Genomic DNA, 10,183 nt, shown 5'->3' with positions numbered 1-10,183 from the left:
AGAGATTGTTGAAAAGGAAAGAAATTATTTATTTAAAAGTTATACAGACTTTAGAGTAATGACTTAATGTCTTCATTAAAATACTAAAGTCCTTTAGGATACCCACAGATGCACACAGTCCTTCCTTCTCTGTCTGCTCAGTCTGGGGTGCCGTATCTCAGGAACAGAAGTACAAGTCCGTGATTCAGGCTCCTGGCACCATCAGCTGTGTCTACACCATGATCTCCAGTTAATCCAAAACCACATGGCACCTTCTCATGGCTGACCAGCAAGAGTCCTTTCACCCCTTTTCTTCCAGGCAAAGTCTCTCCTGCTGCCTATGCCACGTGGCAAAAAGGAGCACCCCAAAGCTGAGTGGTCCCAACTTGGCATAGCTGCCATGTCTGGGTTTAAATCCCAGCACCAATCTTCCTCTGCAGCCCCATTTCTGACTCTTCCCATAATCAACTACACCTGCCAGCATTCCCGTATTCTTCCAGCTTTACTGGGCTGCCATAGTAAGTCTGGGCTGGCATAGTCCCAGGGCGTGGAGCCAATCATCTCCAAGCTCTCACGCAGGTGCTGTAACCAGGGGGCGTTGCCTCCCAGTTAAATCTTGGGTTCAAGTCACTCCCATCCCCCTGGCTCAAAGCATGGCCACAGCTATTTAACATATCTATGAAACTGGTTAAAGGTTATAGATATGTTAAATGACCGTGCCAGCGGTTAGCTGCAAAGCTGTTGCTGTATAAAACAACTCTTAATGGCCCTGCTCCATGTGTCCCATCCCCCAGTTCAGACTTGTGGGGGTGAGGACATCCCATATTTTTAATATTTCCTGGACACCCTGAGTTCTGGACCCCATTCCAAATCCTCATTTGGGCCCCCCACTTGGATGCACCCTGTTACAGTATGATGTTAACTGTAGGTTTCTTATACATGCCTTTTGTCAGCTTGAGAAAAATTCACTTATTTTCCTAGTTTGTTACGCGTTTTTATCATGAAAGGATGTTGGGTCTTTAAAATTTTTTTTCATCAGTTGAGATGATCATTTGGTCTCGTTCCTTCATTGTATTAATATGGTGTGTTACACAGATAGAATTTCGTATCAGCTCTGCATTCCTTGTATAAGTCTCAGTTGGTCATGGTATATCCGGTTTGTGTTTGGTTTCCTAGTATTTGCTAGGATTTTCGTATATATGTTCATCAGGTATATTGGTCTGTATTTTTTAAAAATAATGTCTTTGGTTTTGGCCTCATAGAATGAATTGGAAACTCTTCCCACTTCTGTTTTATGAGAGAGTTTTGGAAGGCTTGGTGTTAATTCTTCCTTAAACAGTTGATATAATTTACCAGTAAAGCCATCTAGTCCTAGGATTTTCTTTGTTGGAACTATTTTGATTACCGATTCAGTCTCTTTACTAGTCATATGTCTATTCAAATTTTCTTTCAATTTTTGATTCAGTTTCAGCACTTTGTGTCTTTCTAGGAATTAGTCCATTTTATCTACGTTATCTAATGTGTTGGCATACAATTGTTCACACTATTCTCCTATAACCCTTTTCATTTCTGTAGGGGTGGTAGCAATGTCCCCGTGTCCATTTCTGATGTTAGTCATTTGAGTCTTCTCTCGTTTTCTCTTGACCAGTCTAACTAAAGTTATCAGCCTTTTGACAAAAACAAGCAACCCCCCCCTAAAAAACCTTTTACTTTCATTCATTCTCTCACATTCTTGCATTCTCTATCTCACTTATCTTCACTCTAAACTTTATTATTTCCTTCCTTGTGCTAGTTTTGGGATTAGTTTGCTCCTCCATTTCTAGTTCTTTAAGGGGGCAGGCTAGATTACTGACTTAAGACCTTCCATATATATATTTTAAAGATTTTATTTATTTATTGTTAGAGAGAGAGAGGAAGGGACAGAAAAAGAGAGGAAGAAAAACATCAGTGTGTGGTTGCCTCTCACATCCCCCCAACTGGGGACCTGGCCTGAAACCCAGGCGTGTGCCCTGACTGGGAATCGAACCAGTGACCCTTTGGTTCGCAGGCCGGTGCTCAGTCCACTGAGCCACACCAGCCAGGGCAGATCTTTCATATTTTTAATGCAAGGATTTACAGCTATCAATTTCCCTCTGAGCTCTGCTTTCACTGCATCTCTTCATTTCATTTCATTTCATTTCATTTCATTTCCAGGTTGTGATTTTACTTGTCTTTGAAAATTATTGCTGTCCTTTCTATATTTCTTAAAACCACATTTTATTCATCCGTTCATCAGCTGATAGACATTTGTGCTGTTTCCACTTTGAGACTATCCTGAAAATGTTGTTCTGAACATTTATGTACAACTTTTTGTGTGGTTATATGTTGTCAGATCTCTTGGGTACACACCTAGGAGTGAACTGCTGGGTCACATGGTAACTTTATGATTGACCTTTGACACTCCAGAATTTAACACTGACATAATGATATTACCTGACACAGATACATTCATATTACCCCCCTTGTACCAATAGTGCTCCTCATAGCAGTTTTGACATGGAGCTAAAATTTATATAAGATGAAATTCCCAGGTCTCAGGCGTATGGGCCAATGAATTACAAAACATGTCTACATCTGGGCTGCCCCCACCACTGTCCCTGAAAATTTCTCGTTCCAGCTGCTCCCCACCTGCTTCTGCATCGACTATTATTTTGGTAATGAAAGCTCTGGAGGTGGCCATGAAGGACTAATATTAATTCCAACTTAAGAATTTGCAGAACACACTTCCCTCACTTTTTTAACTCGGAGGCAGACGGGGCAGGAGGGGAGACGGTGAACGTCGCTCTGAGCAAGCCCCAGGTCTTCCCCTGACGCTGCCGCTTTTTCGCTGTGCACTGCGGGCAGGTTAGTCCTGTCTCCGAGTCCCAGTTTCCTCAAACGTAAAATGAGTCCTTCGTGAACACCAGTTAGAACAATGTAGCTGAAGCACTTGGCATCCTGTGGGCACCAACCAAACATTTGTTCCCTCCCCATTTCTCCTCTCTCTCCCTTATTTGATTCTCATGGAATTATTATTCACCCAACAGATGCTTGTTGAATAGCAACCATGTGTCACGTGCTAAGCCCTGAGAAAACATTGTGAATTAAAATAGCCACTGTCCCTGCCTGCCTGAAGGTTAAGGTCCAGAGGGGAAGATGGGAGATGGGTACTAATTGAATAACCATAGTAGATTAAGGTTAGGAAGGCACAGCCAGCGCTCTGAGAGGGTATAATGAAGGCTCTTTTTCTGGGCCGCCGATCCAGGAGGACAACTGAGAGGAGGTGACCCTTTAGCTGAAAACCAAGTAAACAGAACAGAATGAGGCAAGTCGTGGAGGGAATAGAAGAGGGCTTTCCAGGCAGAAGAGATAGCACGTGCAAATGCCCTGTGGTAGAAGAGAGCATAGTACATTCAAGGACTGAAAGGAAGGCCCAGGGAGCTACACAGCAAGGGGTCAGATGTGGCTGGAAATGGTGAGAACTAGGCCTCACACGGCCCCTTCAGCCACGGTTAGAAGTCAGGTCTTTAGCACAAGAACAGGGCGGAGCCACGGCTGGCTCTTCAGCAGGGGTGGGGACCGCAACGTGACCTGGCTAGACGTGCCTTAGAAGTGAGAGCAGCGGCACAGGCCCCGCAGTCACCCTGGGAGCTGAGTTATGTGGGGCAGGATGGTGGTGGTGGCGGCGCACTTTCAGACTTTCGCAATTCAGGACTTGCAGGTGGTCTGGACATGGGGAGAGGGACAGGGGGGACACTGCAGTTTGTGAGCCGAGGGTAAGAGCAATGCTGGGGAGACAGAGGCTCCCAGAGGGCACCAGGGCTGAGGGGAGGGGAGGGGAGGGGTTGGGTAGTGCTACCTCCGTTTTGAGTTGCAGAAGCCGGTTCTGGTTCTGGCCAGATGGATGAGGTGGGGAGGTCTGCTGCTCCTGAGGAAGCTTCCAGCTGGTGTGTGTGCGTGGTGCGGAGTGGGGCTGCAGCTGGTGTGTGTGTGTGGTGCGGAGTGGGGCTGGTGGTTACACACGCTCCATTGCTTAAGAGCTGGGAGCGCCCACGTGTGGGCGTTCTGGAGGCAACTTTGCACCTCGTAGCACCTCGTATGGAAAACAGCAAGAATGAAGCCAAGACACTGTTTCCTGAGAGTGCAGAAACACCCTGGGTGGCAGCCGTCCTGCTCATGGTATGCGGTCCTGGCACACAGTAGGTGCTCAGTAGCCGGTGACCCTCTGCTGAGGCTTGCCCAGCACCTGCAGGCTGGGGGCCACGGGGGTTAGACTTTATCTGCTTCCTCTCCCCCACCTCATGGTGACCTCAGATCCAGGCCAAATTAAGAATAGCGGTCTCTTTCTGAGACTAAAAGGAAAGGGAAGGTGAACTTTTTTGAGTACCTAGTATGTGCCAGGGACTGTGTTAGGCCTTTATACCTCTTGTGAGGATTGAATACTTGATAGACTTGAAGTGTAAATGAATTCCCACTTGAGATTCAGAGAGGGGAGTACTTTTGCTTAAGGGCACAGAGCCAGCAAGTAGCAGGGGCAAGGTTCCAATGTGGCTGTCTGACCCCTCAGCAGGAGCCTGTCCCACCTCAGGTAAGACAGGAACTAGGTACCAGAACAAAGAGGTCACGGTAGGTTCCGAAGCCCCCAGGTGTTAGGAATTTGAAAAAAGTGAAAGCGAGGCTGATATAATTGCCAAGGTTGAATTTTGATTTCCAAAGCACCTTCCCTTTTGGGGTGGGAGGATACAATTCTCCAGCTGGGAAAATAATTGCCTCCCATACGAACACTTGGCAATTGGCTGCAAAAGGTAATTAGCACTAAATGCTGAAAACGGGGAGGAAGCAAACCTTGGCTGAGGGCCCCAGGGACGTGGCAACAAATTACTGTTGTTTTAGAATTACAAACGCCAACAGGCCAGTTCACGGATTGTATTGGGTTGTCTTCTCCCAAAGAGCTCTGCCTCTCCCCTGCTCTCTAGAGCCCTCTGGGTCAGACTGGCGGGGGTCTAGTAGGGCACCTTCGCCTGGTCCCACCTGCTTGTGAGACCCCAGGACCCGGTAAGCATTTCAGGACAGTGGAGCGTGGCCCCCATTCCTATTCACAGGTTCCTTCCAGGCCCCCCAATAAATTAGCGGTCTGTGGGAGGAACTGGCCTCTCTATGCGTCTCTCTCAGCCCTGGGGGGCTTCTGTGGTGCCCAGGGCACCTGACAGGAAGGAAGTAGTTACTGAGCACTTTATCTATGTGAGACATTCTGCTGGGTGTTTGTGGGTAACGAGGGACATCGACCCATCTCTCTCCCTGGGGGAGCACACAGCGTCACAGAACCCAGCGGACGAAGCTATCCGGTGCGGCACCAGTTGTGGTCCTAACCTCAAATTACATATCCAGAAAGCTTCCCTTTTAAAATTTTATTTCAGTCAATCTGGGCCAACATATCTTTGACACCTCCCCACCACTCGCTGAAGCCTTTGGCAAGCAATGGATTCAAGTTAGAATTCATTTACAGTCATGGTTACCTTCTATTTACAGCAAATGAGATTGGTTTTCCTATTACAATAGTGATTTAATCCTAAAATAAATCTATTGGAGTTTTAAAAAAAGAAAATGCGCACCCGCTTGAGGACGCGTATCAACAAGTAAAGGCACGAGGACTTCCGCCAGGATGGTGGCAGAGGTGGAAACACTGTGCCTTCTCCCACAACCAAGTTTGAACACCACAAAGGTTTGGAGAACTAGGACACACCCAAAGACCAGAAAACGGAATTATACGGAAGTCCGACAACTACAAACCGTTCAACGGGACGGTAAGAGAGGCGGAGCCAGCAGCAGAGCTGGGTCGGGCAGGACAGGTCCCCTGACCTAGGGGCGCAGGCAGCCCGGAACCGGTCGGGGTGTGGGGCAGACTGACCGAGGTCGCACATTCACGCATAGTGAGACAGATCACGCAGGCCCCAGGGGGCGAACCCAGTGGTGGAGGGCTGAGGGCGGTGCGACACTCGTGTGCAGTGGAACGAAACGCGTGGGCCTGGTGACGGTGGTGGCTGCGGCGCCGGGGTCGCGGCGGCAGGTGGCAAAGGGAAGCCATTGTCCCTCTTTGACCCCGCCCCCACATACAACGTCACAACCCAGCAACTTAGTTGCCCTGTTCTAGTGAACACTTTAGGGCTCTGATCCTGCTTCGGAGCAGGCACGAACAGCCCAAAAGATGGTGCAAGAAGAACTCAAAGTCCCAGAGCCAATAACTCTAAGTGACTGAGAAATTGCCAGCCTCTCAGAAGCATAATTCAAGACACTATTTATCAGGATGCTCACAGAACTGGTAGATTATAGTCACAAATTAGAGGAACAAAGTCACAAATTAGAGGAACATATGAAGGCTAAACTAATTGAAATGAAGGGAGATGCACAGGAAACCAATAGTGATGGAAAGGAAACTGGGACTCAAATCAATGGAATGGACCAGAAGGAAGAACAAAACATCCCACCAGAAAGGAATGAAGAAATGAGAATTCAAAAAAATGAGGAGAGGCTTAGGAACCTCCAGGACATCTTTAAACGTTCCAACATCCGGATTATAGGGGTACCAGAAGGGGGAAAGAAACAGCCACGAGTGGAAAACTTATTTGAACAAATAATAAAGGAGAACTTCCCCAGTCTGGCAAAGGAAATAGACTTCCAGGAAATCCAGGAAGCTCAGAGAGTGCCAAAGAAGTTGGACCCAAGAAGGAACACACCAAGGCACATCATAATTACATTAGCCAAGACCAAAATGAAGGAGAGAATCCTAGAAGCAGCAAGGGATAAGGGGACAGTCACCTACAAAGGAGTACCCATCAGACTGTCAGCGGATTTCTCAAAAGAGACCTTACAGGCAAGAAGGGGCTGGAAAGAAGTATTCCAAGTCATGAAATCCAAAGACCTACAGCCAAGATTGCTTTATCCAGCAAAACTTTCATTTAGAATGGAAGGACAGATAAAGTGCTTCTCAGATAAGGTCAAGTTCAAGGAGTTCATCATCACCAAGCCCTTATTATATGAAATGCTAAAGGGACTTATATAAGAAAAAGAAGATGAAAAATATGAACAGTGAAAGGACAGCAAACACACAGTTATTAACAACCACACCTAAAACAAAAGCAAACCAAGAGGACAGCTAGATCAGGAGTGGAACCATAGAAATGAAGAACACATGGAGGGTTAGAAACAGGGGGGTGGGAGGGGGGGAGGATGGCTGGGCCCTGCCCGGAGACTGTCGCTAAGCATAGGTGCAGAATGTTAACGTGTCACCTGTCAGTCTGACATCAGTCTTTTAGCCTAGAACCTGACCCATCACTCAGCACCAGCTGGGTTCTCAGCAAGCAATTATGAGAGTTTTCACCACACAAACCCTCTCTGTTGCAGATGGGAGGACATCATGAAACACAAGTGGATAACAGCCCAAGGATAAGGAACATCATCGCACACAACAGCTGTGAGAGACCTCATTCCCAGTCCATCAGAACAGCGCTCGGCCCAAGGCCACGCCTTGCCCTGCTCCGTCATCTGATAAATAAGGAAATAAAATTTCACTGTTGTTGTAGCCTCCTGCAAAGGATCGACTAGTGTGTGTATAATTTAACAATGTAATTTAATGTAATTTGTTGATGAGTTGCTGGAGGAGAGAGGAGGGTGGAGCCAGGTCTTGGCTGGACTTTTTTTTTAATATGGAACGCTTCAGGAATTTGGGTGCCATCCTTGCGCGGGGCCATGCTTATCGTCTCTGTATGGTTCCAATTGTAGCGTATGTGCTGCTGAAGTGAGCACTTGGTTGAGCCTTTTAGGCATGGTGGGGAGACGGTGGCGGAAAGAGAGTTTGGAGGGCAGCATCCGTGGCAGATTCTGACCCACCTCCCTCCCAGTGAATGGTTGCCTGGTCTACGAACAGCTTGTGTATCTAAATAAGTGCAGAAGCCCGGAGATTGGTACTTTGGAGAAAATGTTTTCCCGAGAGTCCTACTCCAGCTCTGCTCTGACATACCAAGACCAGCCCGGGCCTGGAGAAATCCCTGCTCCACCCAAACTGCCCCGTCCTCACTGCCCTCAGGGAAGCGGTGCCCACGTTCTGGGGTTGGTGGCCAAGTAATTGTTTCTACAGGACATTTCGGGCAAGTTGCTTTGTTTCTTCCCCCTGCAGGAGGTCAGGTGATATTAGGACAAGGAGGGTATTGTGGTGTCAACCAGCTTTAAAAGTGACCTTAAATGGATGAGATTCTGCTGCAAGCTCTAGGCGCACATGAGGTTCATCCTCTCTGTGGAGGGTGTGAAGAGATCAGGAAACACAGGTGGATAATAGCTCAAGAATAAGGAACATCATCACACATGGGCACACACATGGGCACTTAAAGCCCACGGATATTCATGGACATCCGTGGGCTTTAAGTAGGAGAATACGGGAGTGGGTTGGTTGTGCTTTTTTTCCCTGAAGAAATAAGAAAGTTGGATTATTCGCTGCTCATTTTAGGGAGAAATAAGGAAGTAAATCTTCATGGGTAGGGTATTTTGGCTAACACAAAACAAAAACTTGGGTGGGGAGAGATTGTGAGGCTGTGACTAGAAATTCCAGGTATCTCCTTGGGTTCAGGGAAGTTAAACTCTGCCAGGACCCCCTGGTGCTAGAAGTGGGAATTGGGACAAAGAAGACTGGAGCTAGCCCTGGCTGGTGTAGCTTAGTGGATTGAGAGCGGGCCTGCGAACCAGACGATCGCGGTTCGATTCCCAGTCAGGGCACATGCCTGGGTTGCAGGGGCCATTTCTCAGCAGGGGCCAGTTCCCAGCAGGGGATGCATGAGAAGCAACCATACATTGATGTTTCTCTTCCTCTCTCCTTCCCTTCCCCTCTAATGATAAATAAATAAAATATTTTCTTTAAAAAAGAAGACTGGAGCTGCTTGCTCCAGGAAGGACCACAGGTCGCTCTCACTTCATTTTCTCAGTCTTCTCCTCTCTCAGCTGCCATGCTCAGCTTCCTCGGGCTCCACCTGGCTCACATGACTTTCACACCCAGGAGAATCTGACCTTTCATCTCTCTTGGTCAAAACTGCCCTCCCCTCAGAGCTTCTGAGTTCAGTACCCTGATGGTGGAGTCCAGGCACTGGCTGGACCTGGTCCAGTGAGCTGTGTCCAGATGAGTGGAGGTGTGAAGGGGTGTGCTGGGATGGCTATGCAGACCTACATGTGTAAGAGCAGCAGGCCCCCCAAGTGTGGTAAAGCTGGCTGTGCCCTCTCAGTTTGAGAACCGAGAGTAAAAGTGGTTTATGACAGAAGAAAGTGGGATAATGGCATCTCATCATTGGGCCTTTCAGACCCATTCACAGGCCAGGCCCTTCTTTAGGAGCTGCCATGTTGGCACTGCATGACCCTACCCCCATTCATAGTTGATTGGACAAATAGTGGACACGTGACCCAGCTGGACCAATCCAATTGACTCTCCTGGGACCCGGAACCACAATGCGTTAATGCACTTGCTAGGAAATTCTGGGGAGCCAGATCCTGTTGCAAAGACTGGGAAGAGGAGAAATTGGGTCTGCAGAGAGAAGAGAATGAAACAAGTGCAGAGAGTGGCAACTCAGAAATAGGAGATGGTGTGGATTTGTCAATGATCGAATCCCTGCTTCCAGTGTCTCTGGAGCCTGGCTACCTCCCTGCCTTTAGCTGTCATGGGCAAATTTCTTTTTTTAAAAAAATTTTTTATTTAACTCTTGTTCAAGTACAGTTTTACTTCTTGTATTCCCAGCCCTGCCCCCCCCACAGTGCTCCCCACCTCCCTCCCATCTCCGCCCCCCACCCTAGTTATTGTCCATGTGTCCTTTATACTTGTTCATGTGAGTCCTTCCCCTTTTCCCCTGTGATTCTCTCCCTTCTCCCCTCTGGACCCTGTCAGCCTGTTCTGTATTACAGTGTCTTTGGTTACATTTTGCTTGCTTGTTTGTTTTGTTGTTTAGAATCCTGTTAAAGGTGATATCATATGGTATTTGTCTTTCACCATCTGGCTTATTTCGCTCAGCATAATGCTTTCCAGTTCCATCCATGATGTTGCAAAGGGTAGGAGCTCCTTCTTCCTTTCTGCAGCATAGAATTCCATTGTGTAAATGTACCATAGTTTTTTGATCTAGTCATTGACCGATGGGCATCTAGGTTGCTTCCAACT

General features: G+C 47.6%; 1 non-coding gene across 1 annotated transcript; it reads right to left on the bottom strand.

Moving 5' to 3' along the window:
* Positions 1 to 7,694: 7,694 nt before the first annotated feature.
* LOC118977870 (U6 spliceosomal RNA) lies at positions 7,695 to 7,800 on the bottom strand. Its single transcript, XR_005064626.1, has one exon. It is a non-coding gene; the product is annotated as a U6 spliceosomal RNA (small nuclear RNA).
* Positions 7,801 to 10,183: the final 2,383 nt, after the last annotated feature.

The sequence above is a fragment of the Sturnira hondurensis genome, unplaced genomic scaffold (assembly GCF_014824575.4).
Source record: "Sturnira hondurensis isolate 20B ecotype Veracruz unplaced genomic scaffold, ASM1482457v3 Scaffold0021555, whole genome shotgun sequence".
In the NCBI taxonomy this organism is placed as follows: Eukaryota; Metazoa; Chordata; class Mammalia; order Chiroptera; family Phyllostomidae; genus Sturnira; species Sturnira hondurensis.
This window is presented reverse-complemented; position numbering and strand designations above follow the sequence as displayed.